The 13,123-nt window shown below is 40.1% G+C and overlaps 1 protein-coding gene across 2 annotated transcripts in view; it reads right to left on the bottom strand.

Annotated features, from left to right (window-relative positions):
• Window positions 1-8,275, bottom strand: part of LOC102235685 (rabphilin-3A-like) — a 32,112-nt gene extending 23,837 nt beyond the window's left edge. For both annotated transcript variants that reach the window (XM_023337759.1, XM_014473686.2), the window contains exon 1: window positions 8,120-8,275. The gene's annotated coding sequence lies outside the window, so the exon portion shown is untranslated. The remainder of the gene's footprint in view (window positions 1-8,119) is intronic.
• Between the last annotated feature and the right edge of the window lie 4,848 nt (window positions 8,276-13,123).

Here is a 13,123-nt window from a genome sequence, read left to right as displayed (position 1 = left end):
CAGGTGCACCCGAGTAGATTCTCCTGCGACCGAGACCTCCGCCAAGCCCGTTACTAACTTTAATACAAATTGACATGTAAATAAACATCATTTCCTCTGACTCGTTCTCATGCACCCGGACACGAGGCCTTGCAGAGCGGCGACCTGTCACGTTGAGTTAGCAGGCTACGGGGAACGCATTGCAAATGGATGAGAATTAGCAGACAACTGGGCGACTTTAATTTCATGCGACGGTATGGGCTTTCCAAGAGCTCCGAGGCTGCTGGCCTAACACACACCCACACACACACACACACACACACACACACACACACACACACACACAAACATGTTTGCGCAGCTATCTTTGCAGGGACTTTCCATTGACTTCCATTCATTTCTACAGCCTAAACCTTACCCTTATCCTAACCATTACATACCTAACCCTAACCCTAACCAAAACTTAATTCACACCGTAGTCCTAAATCTGACCCCTGACCCAAAAACAGCATTTCCCCTTGTGGGGACCAGGCTTCGGTCCCCACAAAGAGCAGTGTGTCCCCACAACGTAGTATATGTCAGGAAAATGGTCCCCACAAGGTATTAGAAACAAATGCACACGCACACACACACACACACACACACACCTACATGCACAATAACACAAGTTATACTGTATGTTTCATAAGAAAAAAACGCATTGTGGGCGTGAATGTGCCGCTACTGTAGGGAGGAAAACTCCAACAGCCTGCGTAATCCCTCTGTGTTTTCATTAACGCCAGGAGGCTTTCCCTGCTCCAAACAGCCTTGACTTCTGTTTCCATATTCATGTTTTTTTCAAGATTAAATATGCTGACATACTGTATGTTCCACGTAGATATTTATGTATGTATGAGGACAGAATGTGAAATTATTTCACGCGCGACTGCAGTGCCGTGAACAATGTATTGGCTCCATTACGGGGTGCTTCTGTTTTCATGTCGCTCGTAAATGTTCTCGATCTTCAAACAAATTTTAATATCAGCCAAAGACAAACCTGGGGAAATACAAGAAAGCTGTTCTTAATCATGATTTTATTTATTACGGGAAAATGTTGTCTCAGCCAGTCAGGTCTGACGCGATGAAACAGAACAGTGATGAACCGAAATAGCTCCACCTCAGACTCCAACATGTTATATGTTCCCCTTCAGGTCGGCTCTTTAGAAAGGAGAGAGCCTTCTCTACGGTGGCCCGGAAGTGAAAACCCCACTTCAACAATTCACTACACACAACTCAAAATTTAACAGAACAAAACACATTCAGTAACACAACGATATTAACTAAGCACAACTACAAATGAAGAAAACAACGACATTAATAAAACTGAAGAGGAGGGTCCCTTTAGACGTCACTGATTGGACGAGACCGCTTTTTGTCTCTGTCTGTCTGTCTGTCTGTCTGTCTGTCTGTCTGTCTGTCTGTCTGTCTGTCTGTCTGTCTGTCTGTCTGTCTGTCTGTCTGCCTGCCTAGCCCTAGCTAAACAAAGAGAGCGCAAATGTCAGAATAATACAGCTCTGTAGTCAACCGTGGCTGCCAAGTCACAAAAACAACGTACATTCACCAATTAAGAAACCAGTAACCAGAGTGCCATCATCAATACACATCATATATGTTGGTTCTGTTTATTATGGTTCAAATGCCACTAAAAAAAAGTCGAATAGTGACTTGTTGAAGTGGGTTGCACTTCAGGGCCACCACACCTCTCTCTCTCTCTCTCTGAGGAAAATATTCCTCGTGACTCAAAAACAGGCAGAAAATAATCCTTTAAAAAGCAGCCGGAATGGCGTAGGTGAGGCAGCACAGACTCTAAGACGATTGGTTGTGGCACATCGAAAAGCTCGTTAGACCTGAAATGAGGTGAATCCTCCCAGGAAAGCCAGTGTGGGCCAACCTCTTCCACAACAGCAAATCCCCCCCTGTTATTTATAGTGCACAGAACATTCCCTAAGGAGTCCAAACACTCCCATCTGAGTTAGACAGGAACATTTCAACCCTCATTGTTTGTTTCCCTCATCCATCTCCTCGCGCCCCCACTCGTTTCTCCACAGCTGTCACTTCTCAAATCTCGTCATTTCCAGTGACTTCATTCACCAGCCTCTCCACACAGGCTTCGGTCTTTTCGGACCCTTCAGCCATTCACCCTCACTCGTCCATCCGTTCAACACTATCTCCCCTCCCCCATAGGTTTCTCCTTCCCCCTCCATCTTGGACCCAGATTTGTCAGAATCGTGAGGAAGCAGCTTATGGGGCTTAACTTTACAAAGGCGCATCACCACCTACTTTATTCTCCTTCGGATCTGCAGCCCTTCATCACACATACGTAAGTGCGCACAAGTGCAGTTCTGACGACTGCTGTGTGAAGCCCATTATAGATGCATGAGCATAATCTGCTTCATTAATCCCATCATGGTCGCCTCAAGGTTTGACATAAGAGTTGAAATAACTGTTCCACCACCTTATAGGGGAAGTCACATCAATATCACACACTTGCTATATTTCCATTAACCACAGAATTGGACAAATTGGATTAGGAAAATAAATTTAACACGGCAATTATGAAAAAATGTGTTTATTGATGAACAGGTGGGGATGAGGTGGGGTTTTTTTTAGCCGTATCTAAATAGATGTATTCCCCAAAACCGCAACGGAAACACTTTTATCACTTCACGAGTCACGTGATCAACAGCAGGATGTTACTACTGGCAGAAACAACAAAGATGACAACAGGAAGTAGTAGGAGGGTGACAGGTTGTTTGGGGGGGGGGGGGTTCAGATAATGTTCAGCTGGCTCCACCAGAGCTAACAGTTGCGTGTCAGTCCAACGTGTTGAATCCATGACGGTTCTGTAAAATCACCGACTACAATTTTCCCAAAACGCCGCACACGTAGCATCTTCCAAGTGTAAGGGGTTTGTCTCTCCTATGCCAGAATAAGTTTATTTCCATGTGTATTTGATTTAATTCTCATTTAAAGGAAACACTGCACTTGCAAAAATTGTGTTTTCTCAACATTCTCCAACTCAGTAAATAAACATGGCTCCTTCTAGTTACATCAATTAGATGGGACAAGATTAAAGTTTGAGCTGATAAAAATCCCGATTTTTGTTTTCCTTGACTCTTTCCTCTACGATTATGATTTAGTTTCGTTTTGCCTCACCAGACAGTGAACTGTCCCCTAAATCTGCAACACTTTCAGCAATTTGACACTTTACAAAATCACAGTGTCAATTTATCAAAATATCTAACATTGGTGAGAAATTATTTTAGGGATTCCTCATGTTTTTTTTAACTGATTCAAAAATCTCAGAGGATTTGACTAAAACTGTCTAAATAAAAAGCTGCCAGGCATCGTCTTCTTGCCCAAAACACTTTGGTGACTCACTTGAGTCGATAATGATGCTCTGCAGGTTTGGCTTCTCTGAATGCAAAATCCATTTTCATCCCCTTCTGAGGTTATGTTTCCTTCCAGATTACCATTTGTTTGTATTATCTGCATTTACTGCTTTCAAAAAAAACAAACTGCAAATTTAATTTCTCAACTTTATTGGGGGGAAAAAGTTGCCATTGTTTTCAACACAGCTGATTTTCAGGCATATGGTATGACAAGTTAAGTGATGTAGCGTTGTCATAGCGAACGGTCTGCCTGCGTGTCAGGGTTATGAATGTTAGATGGGTTTATATGTGGAGTTCAATGTGAGTTGACAGATTGCTTGTCGGTCTGGATTCATGGTGAGCTGTGTCTTTAATTTAAGATCTCTGATGGTAGAGTGTTGCTCCGTGTAATCCCTCATCATTCTCCTACTTCCTGCTGGCAGCTGCTCACAACATTAACAGTAAACTTAAAAGTAGAACATAGTAAGAGGAGTAAATGCCTTGGCAGCAGCTTAACTGTGTTGCGTTTTTGCTCTATCCATCTCTGCGTGTGTCTAGAAGGCTGGGTGGCTTTGAATGTTGTTTTTTTGTAGCAGATTTACAATGTGTGTAGATAGAAATGTACATGACAAGAACTGCAGGAACAATCACCTGTTTACTTCCTGCTTTTCAAATGTGTCCCTTTGAAGATGTATTTTTAAATTCATTCATTAAATCTGTTTGAGATGCTGATAATTTTGCAATTTTTTGCTATTTCACACAAACATATGCGCAGTGACACAACAGTACATCTCTGAAAAGCATTAGTAGCGCTTCCTGCACAACCAACAAGGATGCAGAAAGTTAATAATAAAACACTTGTCTTTTCCAGCTGACCAAAAGTGCTGGAGCTCAGCTCGGGTTGCTGGGCTATGCTTGATTGGGGTTGCTAGGTGAGGGGCAGTTCACGCCTCCAGGAAGCAATTGTTTCATATGAAGCCAAGCGTAGAACAAGGAGCTGGTTGTTTACCAGGCTAGCACAACATGCTACAAACACGAACTTTACCATACTGAATTCTTGCTTTATATCATTTTTTTTATCAATGATGAAAATGATAATGAAAACTGTGAAGTGGAAGGGAAAAAATACATAGTGAACCTTTTTATGAAAAAACTCTGAAAATCTTTTCAGATTTTTATTTGTGAAAAAGAAATAAAAACCACGTGTGCTTCTCTGTCCACTTCGCTTACTGTTTATTGTCACCTTCTGAAAATCTGAAAATTATGGCCTCTCATGTTTTGTCCAACGTGACTTTGGCAAGCAAAATGAACTGCAAAAACAAAGTAAATCACCAGCCACCATTTTAGCCATTATTTTTAGGAAAGTGACGAGATGCTATTTTATTGTTTTTCAGTCCCATAAAATCCCGGCAACATATATAAAAGTTTCGGTTGTTACACAACAAAATGTAAAACATTTAAAGACACACACTTTGAGCAACTAACTAAATGCAAACCTAACAGTGGCCCTCGTTTTCAGCGCTAGGTTTTTCCATCTTGGAGCTCAGCAAATCTGATCTGCATGACTGAACAAGCATCAGTTAATTAAATGTACACTGACAAAAGACATTTTGTCGCCAAGATGTTTCGCTACCAAAAGCAGCTTTCAAGACAATTAAGTCTTTAAATGCTGCCGTCTCAGAAAGCACAGACACGGGGGGTTGTGGGGGGAGAGAGAAGAAGAAAAAAAAAACTAAAGTAAGAAGGATTTTCCCTGACTTCAGCAGGCAGGAGGTGTTGAGCTGGCATTAAGCGTTTCTGCTCAAGCACATTTGCTTACATCCCTCAGCACCTGGATGCTCAGCAGCCTGTCTAATCCAGCAGCACCTTCCTCACTCACACCTCAGTCAATACAGCTGATTGAGGGCCAAAAGGGGCCATTCAGCTGGGATTACACGGAGCATGAGAAAGAAGAAGAAAGGGTTCAAAAGACAATCTGAACTGTGGCAGAGGATGATAGAGCGAATAAAACATAAAAACAACTGAGCGCTATAGCATTGCAAATCAATTCTGCCCCTCTCTACTCACACACACAGTCACTGCCATCTTTTGTTCTCTCCTCTCATTTCTGCCCAGAATGCTCCTCTGCCACTGCGTGTTGGGCTGACAGCTCTGTGCCCCCTTCACTTTGAGGACTGACGGTTTGTAAATGGGAGCCGAAGTGGACGACAGCCCACCTCCTCCTCTCAAGACGCACGCCCAGTTTCGCTGACCGCTTGCAACCCGAAGTCTCCGGCTTCGTTATCTGCTTAAAGAAATGACAGAGCAGTTGGAGTCAGACAAGCAACAGTCTACCAATTAGAACTGCGCAGATTGAAATTCCAACAATAAACTTGCTTAACTGAAACATGGCAATTTGGAAAAAGCTCGAAAAAGCGATGCTTGATAAGGAAAAAAAAGTTTGGTGCTAGGATGAGGTGATTTTTCAGCCATATTGAAATAGATGTATTTCGCAAAACTGCAGTGGAAAGACGTTTTTCTGAATCACACGAGTCACGTGATCAACGGCCGGAAGTTACTACTGGCGGAAATGAAGAAGAAGACGATGACAGGAAGTGGTAGGAGAAGGGTGGTTTGTTTCTGTTTTATTTGGACGACGTCACGAATTGGAGTGTTGCACAGTTCATAAAGAGTTGTCATTCAAACGTGTTCAATCCATAGCCATGATTTAAGTATGCCATGTTTAAACATCTGTGCTGTTCTCTGTGTGAAACACTTTGATTTTTATGTGCGAAAAGGACAAAATATATCCTTATGAATGCATTTCTAAGCATTTTATGTCCTCCAAACCGTGCGGCAGCATTTCCATTTCATGATTGATTCCATCACATGAAAGTAATCAGAAGTTCAAATAAAACATTCATGACAGCGGCTATAAATATGATTCATACACAGCAGTAGTATTGGGTTATGATTTGATCTTAAGGCCATTACATAGCTGCAGGGCTCTGAAGCTTTATGTTCAAATGTCTAAATCTTATTTCTAGATCCAGAACAACTAGGCATGAGCAAATCCCTTTTTATTAAACTTACTTACAATTGACAAGCAAAAAAGGTACTTGCTACGAACCTACACTACTCTGATCTTTGACAATTCAGTTTCACAAGCAGTCTAAGAAATAAAGCTAACTGGTCGTCATGCTTCAGAAAATAAAAGATTCTGTTTTCTCACAAGAGTAACGAAACTACATTAACTCAGTCCATAGTGCAACTAGACGGTCATCTGAACAACTGAGGTAAAAGTTACAGAGTCTTGATTCACAGCAGCATAGAGTGGAATATCACATCTGAAGCATTTTATTTTCATTAACCATAAAATTGCGCAAACCAACACTTTAGAAAAACAAACAAGTTTTTCACTAAAAAAGCTTTTGTGAAATATCAAAGTTTCGCAAAACTGCAACGGAAATACTTTTTTCGCATCACACGAGTCACATGACCGGCTGGATGTTGGCACTGGCGAAAACCAGGAAGAAGACGACAGGAAGTGGCAGGAGGATGATGGGCGAGCGGCCGCCTCCTCCGCAGCTCTCACAGCATCAGACAGTCCAGAAAACGCTGCGTGTCTTTCTAACATGTTAGCTCGTTTACAGCTGTTGATTTTTGATGTCTTATTGTGTGAGCAGTCTAACTCGCATGTGATTTTAATTGCATTTATTACTTAATGGAAACACGGCAATTACAAAAAAAAAATTTATTTATTTATTCATTTATTTATTGACTGACAGTGGGAATAAATAAAAATGGCAAAATGGAATTAAACAATCAATAAGGAAAATATCAAGACAGAAAATAAGTGAAACAAGTCGAAACATGTATGGATTGTAAATCCTATTGAGATTTTGCGAAGTCCTCAGATAATCCTGTGATCTCAAAATAAGGATTATTTTCAGCAGCTTATTAAATCTCATCAAAACTGACATTAGCTGACGGTGGCCTTTATGTGAAGAAAGAGACCCCGCCTCCTTCCTCTCTGTTGAGCTTGAGTTTTTCCTCCAAACCTCCCTCTGCAGATGAACAGATGATCGATAACCAAACCCGATTGGCTGCTTGTTAATCAGCATTAACTGGAGTTAGAAGCACAACAAAAAGCCAGATGAACTGGATCTGAACACAGACCCACTTTCTTACTCATTATCATCAGAACTTAACGAGTTTCATCAGATATGATTAAATATTTCATTTAGTTCCAGAACCAAACCCTCTTCATTAGGGTTTGACCTGAGTTATCAGTCTGGTTAATGACATCTGCATCTGAATATATATATATATATATATATATATATATATATATATATATATATATATATATATATATATATATATATATATATATATATATATATATATTGCTAGATAGATAAGTAAAGTGATCCTGTGCTTTACTGAAAAATCAATGCCAGATTCAAGACAATTACCATTTTTCTTTGGTAATTATTTAATATTGGAATTTTAGAGAAATTACATCTTAATTTGAACAAATAAAACATCTGCAAAAAAAACCTTTCTGGGTATTTTTCGTTTTGAACAATAATCCTTTTTCATAATTTTTTCTTTATCATGCAAGCCACTTACGCAATTTCCTAACCAAACACCGTAGTGAATTCGTAGTAAAGAAAAAAAGTCCAAACGGACTAGTGCGTCTTATAAACATTGCTCAAACAAAACTGAGTGTCTCAGCATGGTCTTACCTGAGGCTGTGGGACAGACGCGGCGCTGTTCTCTGGTTCTGGTCCGGATGTGAACGGCTTCAGCTCTCAGCATCCGTCCAGCAGCATCGTCTCCCCCGCTCTCCTCCTCACTGACAGCCTCTCCAGCCCCACACGCTGTAGTAGGAGCTCTGCTGCCTCCCCTCCTCTCTCTCTCTCTGTTTTTCTCGTTTTACTAAGCCTGTCCGCTCTCATCACGTCAGCACCGGGCGAAATGGTGATGCCTCGACTCTTGGCAAAGTGAATTAAAAGAGAGGCGAAAGAAGCAGTTAACTGCTTCATTAAAGTATAATCCTACAGAACTGGAGGCAGATTCATGACTACAGTAAAAGTCTGAGCTAAAACCTGGAGATTTCAATACTTGATTTAAAAAATATATATATATATCTAATTAGTAATTTATACAAGAAAATTAAACAAAATTGATTAGTACTCATATTTAAAACAACACATGATCTGTTCTTATCAGATAAGGTGTTACAACAGTTTTTAGAGTCTGTTGTAAATCACATTGTGGCTTCTACATTCATTTTTAATTAAATTAATTTCTTTAGTTTATATTTGTCACTTGAAAAATGAGGTTCTTCTCTTATTAAAGGGTATTTTGCATTTTCCAAGCATATATTGCCATTTTACAACACAATCAACTATAATCCTATAGAATTGGAACAAGTAATTATGTAACCTCCAGTTGTTATAAAAAGGATATATATATATATATATATTTATTTATTTATTTATTTATCAAATATGACGTCAAAGAAATTTACCTTCCTGATTTAAGGCCTTGAAATTGGATCTCTGTCTCTTTAAGAAACTCCTACTCTTTTTGAAACTCCGCCTTCAGGAAGTCATCACAACCCGGCCCCTCAGTTAACCCTTTAAAGTTTTCACTGAGAAATAGCTGATATGAGCTCAGCTGATGCTCCATACCACCAGATGTTTGCGAATCGCTGCTGGCTAGTCTGAAGGAGCTGAGTGGAGCTGGAGGGAGTCACAGGGCCTAGGAGCTTCATTTTCCTATGTAAACATATATAACAACCAAACTACTCTGCTGCTTTAGAATAGTGTTCATTAGATAAATCTATAAATAAAAAAATGTTCATAATGTAATTCGAGGTTTGCTTATTTATTCTGATGGACATGTTATTTTGGATTTAAAATGTAAAAACAGTTTTTCATATAGTTTTCATATCTAACACTCCTATTTGAATTATTATTATTATTATTATTATTATTATTATTATTATTATTATTATTATTATTATTATTATTTCTAGTTCTGCCTCCCATCTAGCTGAAATGTCTTCCTGTGTAGTGAATCTCCACATGAGCCCACTATACTAAATAGATCTATTTTCGGAGCTTCATTTTCCTCAAGCAAAGCAGCTGCACTTATTGTGTCCAACACAAACCCAACTGCCGTGCTGCAGAGTGCAATTAGAGCCCGCGATGATTATGTAATTCCGTTATTCAGCTAAGAGAAAACCGTAAGGCCTTTCAATAAGGCCAAACGCTGTTGCAGTAACACGACGCGCGTCTTTGTGCTGCAGTACTGACAGCAGATCATCATGAGCTTCTCGGTTGTACTAAACTCTGCTTCGGATGTCTGTCTGCAGGTTGAGCTGAACAAGTCGAAGCAGCTGCCAGACCGTGAGACGGGAGCTGGCTCACTGTTGCCCTCTTGTGGCATTTTAACTGTACTGCGTCACGAAATGCCAGGTCACTTCAACTTATGTGAGCCACATTGCGGCACAACATTTGATATCCCTGAAATTTCGACTAACTCCTTATCCAAATATCAGTGAAGCCGAAAAACACAACAATTAAGATTGTTGTTTTGTTGTTGTTTTTTTTAAATTATGGAACAGAATCTTGGGTTCGATTCCCGGCCCGGGGTCTTTCTGCAGGTTCTCTCCGGGTACTCCGGCTTCCTCCCACAGTCCAAAAACATGACTGTCCGGTTAATTGGTCTCTCTAAATTCTCCCTAGGGGTGAGTGTGAGTGTGTGTGTGTGTGTGTGTGTGTGTGTGTGTGTGTGTGTGTGTGTGTGTGTGTGTGTGTGTGTGTGTGGGTGGGTGTGTGCGTGCGTGCGTGCGTGCGTGCGTGCGTGCGTGCGTGCGTGCGTGTGTGTGTGTGTGTGTGTGTGTGTGTGAGTGTGTGTGTGAATGGTTGTTTGTCCTGTATGTCTCTGTGTTGCCCTGCGACAGACTGGTGACCTGTCCAGGGTGAACGGAACATTAGCTGGAGATAGACACCATCACCTCCTGACCCCACTAGGGACAAAGGGTGAACAGAAAATGGATGGATGGATGGAACAGAATAGAATATACTGTAAACATAAAACGCTACTAGAGCGCTGTATATTGTGAGTGAAAATATTACTTTTCTGATATTCCTTTAGCTGTTTCACATTTTGTCAAATTACAACCACAAACTATAACATATTTCATTTGGGAAACATTTCATTAGACAAAACAACACTAGCACATAACTGACGTGGAAAGAAAACTTTACTAAAGAAAACGGCAAATTTGCATTCTGCCCCTTTACTCGGTCACTCCTGTCCTGAATACAACCTGGTGGGATTTATTGCTTTCAGAAGTCGGCTGCGTCCTGAACAGAATCCCCCCTGTGTGCAACGTAACCTTCACAAAAAATGAGCAAAACCTTTTGTCTCTAAAGAGAGTCATACACCAAAACACTTGGATTTTGTGAACAAAATATTTAGTTTGCTTCCTAAATATAATTTGGAGTTACATGATTAGCTTCAAGCTTAATATTTAGTCAGCAAGCAAAACATTTTCTCTTCAAACTCAATGTTTAGTTTCAGGCTAAATAATTATTTAGTTGGCAAACTAAATATTTAGCTTCAAACTGAATATCAATTCGGCAAGCCAAATATTTCACTTCTCACTATACATTTAGCTTCAAATTGAATATTTAATTAGCAAAGCTAAATGTTTAGCCTTAAATTTAATATTCAGTTTGCAACCTAAATATTTAGCTTACTAATGAAATATTTAGTTTGAAGTTTCTGGCTGTATTTAAGGACAAATGAGGCGCGAACAACCTATTTTAAAAATCACATCCGGAATCTGGGACAGCATGTTGATGGTGCCGGTGCCCTTCAGAGGGATTCTGGAAAGCTGCGGAGGGGGGAGAGTTAATGACGAACGACAGATGAATGCCAAACTCATGACCACGCATGCCGATGGCTCTGGGTCAGTGACGTGTTGATCATTCGTGTGTGCGTGTGTTTTTGTGACAGCCCGCATGAATTCGACGTGTTTTTGTTCAGCAAAGTCGTTGGTAGCCCAGGGTAAGACGCCCCTCACAGAGGCCGTTTGTTCCACTCCGCTGCCTTTTCATGTGTATTTATAAGGAGCAGTTGGTACTGAAGGCCCTGCATACAGTAATAGCAGTTTGTTGGACTCAGGTTTTTTTCGTGCCATGTTTTAAATGTGTAATGATAAGGTTTTCAGATCATCCTGAGCAGCAGGTTTGGTTTTCCTAAGGATTTTCCATTGGTCAATTCCACCTTTTTTGCGGCCCATATTTTTATTTTTCACTTATATCTTAATGAACCTTTAAAAAAAATCCCCTTATAAGCTTTAGGATTTGTTCATTAAAACTGAAAAGCAAAAAAAAAAACAAAAAAACATGACCCTGAAGCAAACTTCTGCATCATTTGGCAAAAGGCTTTCTTTGGCAGCCGAACTTCCATTTCAGTTCCAATTCACTGTAAACCACATCATGTGAACAATAAGACTTTGTAGAAATGAAATAAATAGCTGTTTCGGAGCTTTACTTTGGATCTAAGCTATCTGCAACAATGCTCAGGTTAAGAACCACAGCTCCAGTTAAAATCTGACTCATAAGCTGTGAAATTGTCCTCTTTTTAAAATCAGGAATGAGCGTCGCAGAGCTGGATTTTGCGTTAAAAGATGACAAACAAATAACTCTGCAGAAGCATTTATTTTATTTAGAAACTTGGATCCTATCTTTATTGGTGGCAGCATGTTGAAGTAGCTCTGCTACGTTAGTTCTCATTGGTTCTTCTTGTAGACTTTTGTTTGGTTGAGGCATTGAATGAATGGATTCTCTGTGATTTTGGATGCTTGTTTCTCCTTGAATTTGGCATCATTTGGATGGTAAATGTATTTGTGAGTGCAGTATATGGTTTACAACCACTGCAAACATTCCAAATGTGGCATCCATTAAGGTTAAACCCAGGCTTGCCAATGGTATAAAAAGCCTATAACAAAGAATAAATCAACACAAGTTTCCTTGCTTTTTAAATTTAGCGTTTGGCGGCTGAGAAATACGGCCATAAATAACTGGTGTGTTTTTATTGGTTGTGACGGGAAGTTTCTCTGCTCTAATGCTTTTTTTTTATTCAAGTGATGCATTTCAGTCAGTCAGAGTCAAAGGTCACCGTCTTAATGGGCGTTCTGTGTTAACACCCAAACGCTTCCTCCAGCACTTTAAAACAAAAACAAGATTATGGCTGTGAAGCCGAGACGTCTCTGTGCCGTCGCCGGGCGAGTTTACATTCACAAGCTGAACAACAGCAGTGTTGATTCTTCAACAGGCCAAACAGCTGAGCAGAGAACTTTAAAGGCATAAAATGAAGAGTACTTATATTCTTTAGCTGTAGTTGCTGCAATTGCAAGCTAGCATCTCGACAGACTAGCACCAATTGATGAGAGCCAAATGTTGTAAGCTGGTATTTACTTTAAAGCTAATGTACAAGAAGGGAAGGCTGCTAGTTGGGTGCTAGCATAACACCAGCTAGCACCCAACTAGCTGGAAACTAAAAATGTCACTAAAAATGTCACAGATGACTTTGCTAATGCTAACAACAACTAAGCTAGCTTACAGTGCAAATTAACAGTTAAGCTAAAAAATGATTCATACCCCTGGTAGATTTAGATGTAAACTAATATATTTTTGTCAACAAGTTTCTGCTGACCGAAGATGATA

The sequence above is a fragment of the Xiphophorus maculatus genome, chromosome 8 (assembly GCF_002775205.1).
Source record: "Xiphophorus maculatus strain JP 163 A chromosome 8, X_maculatus-5.0-male, whole genome shotgun sequence".
Classification (NCBI taxonomy): Eukaryota; Metazoa; Chordata; class Actinopteri; order Cyprinodontiformes; family Poeciliidae; genus Xiphophorus; species Xiphophorus maculatus.
This window is presented reverse-complemented; position numbering and strand designations above follow the sequence as displayed.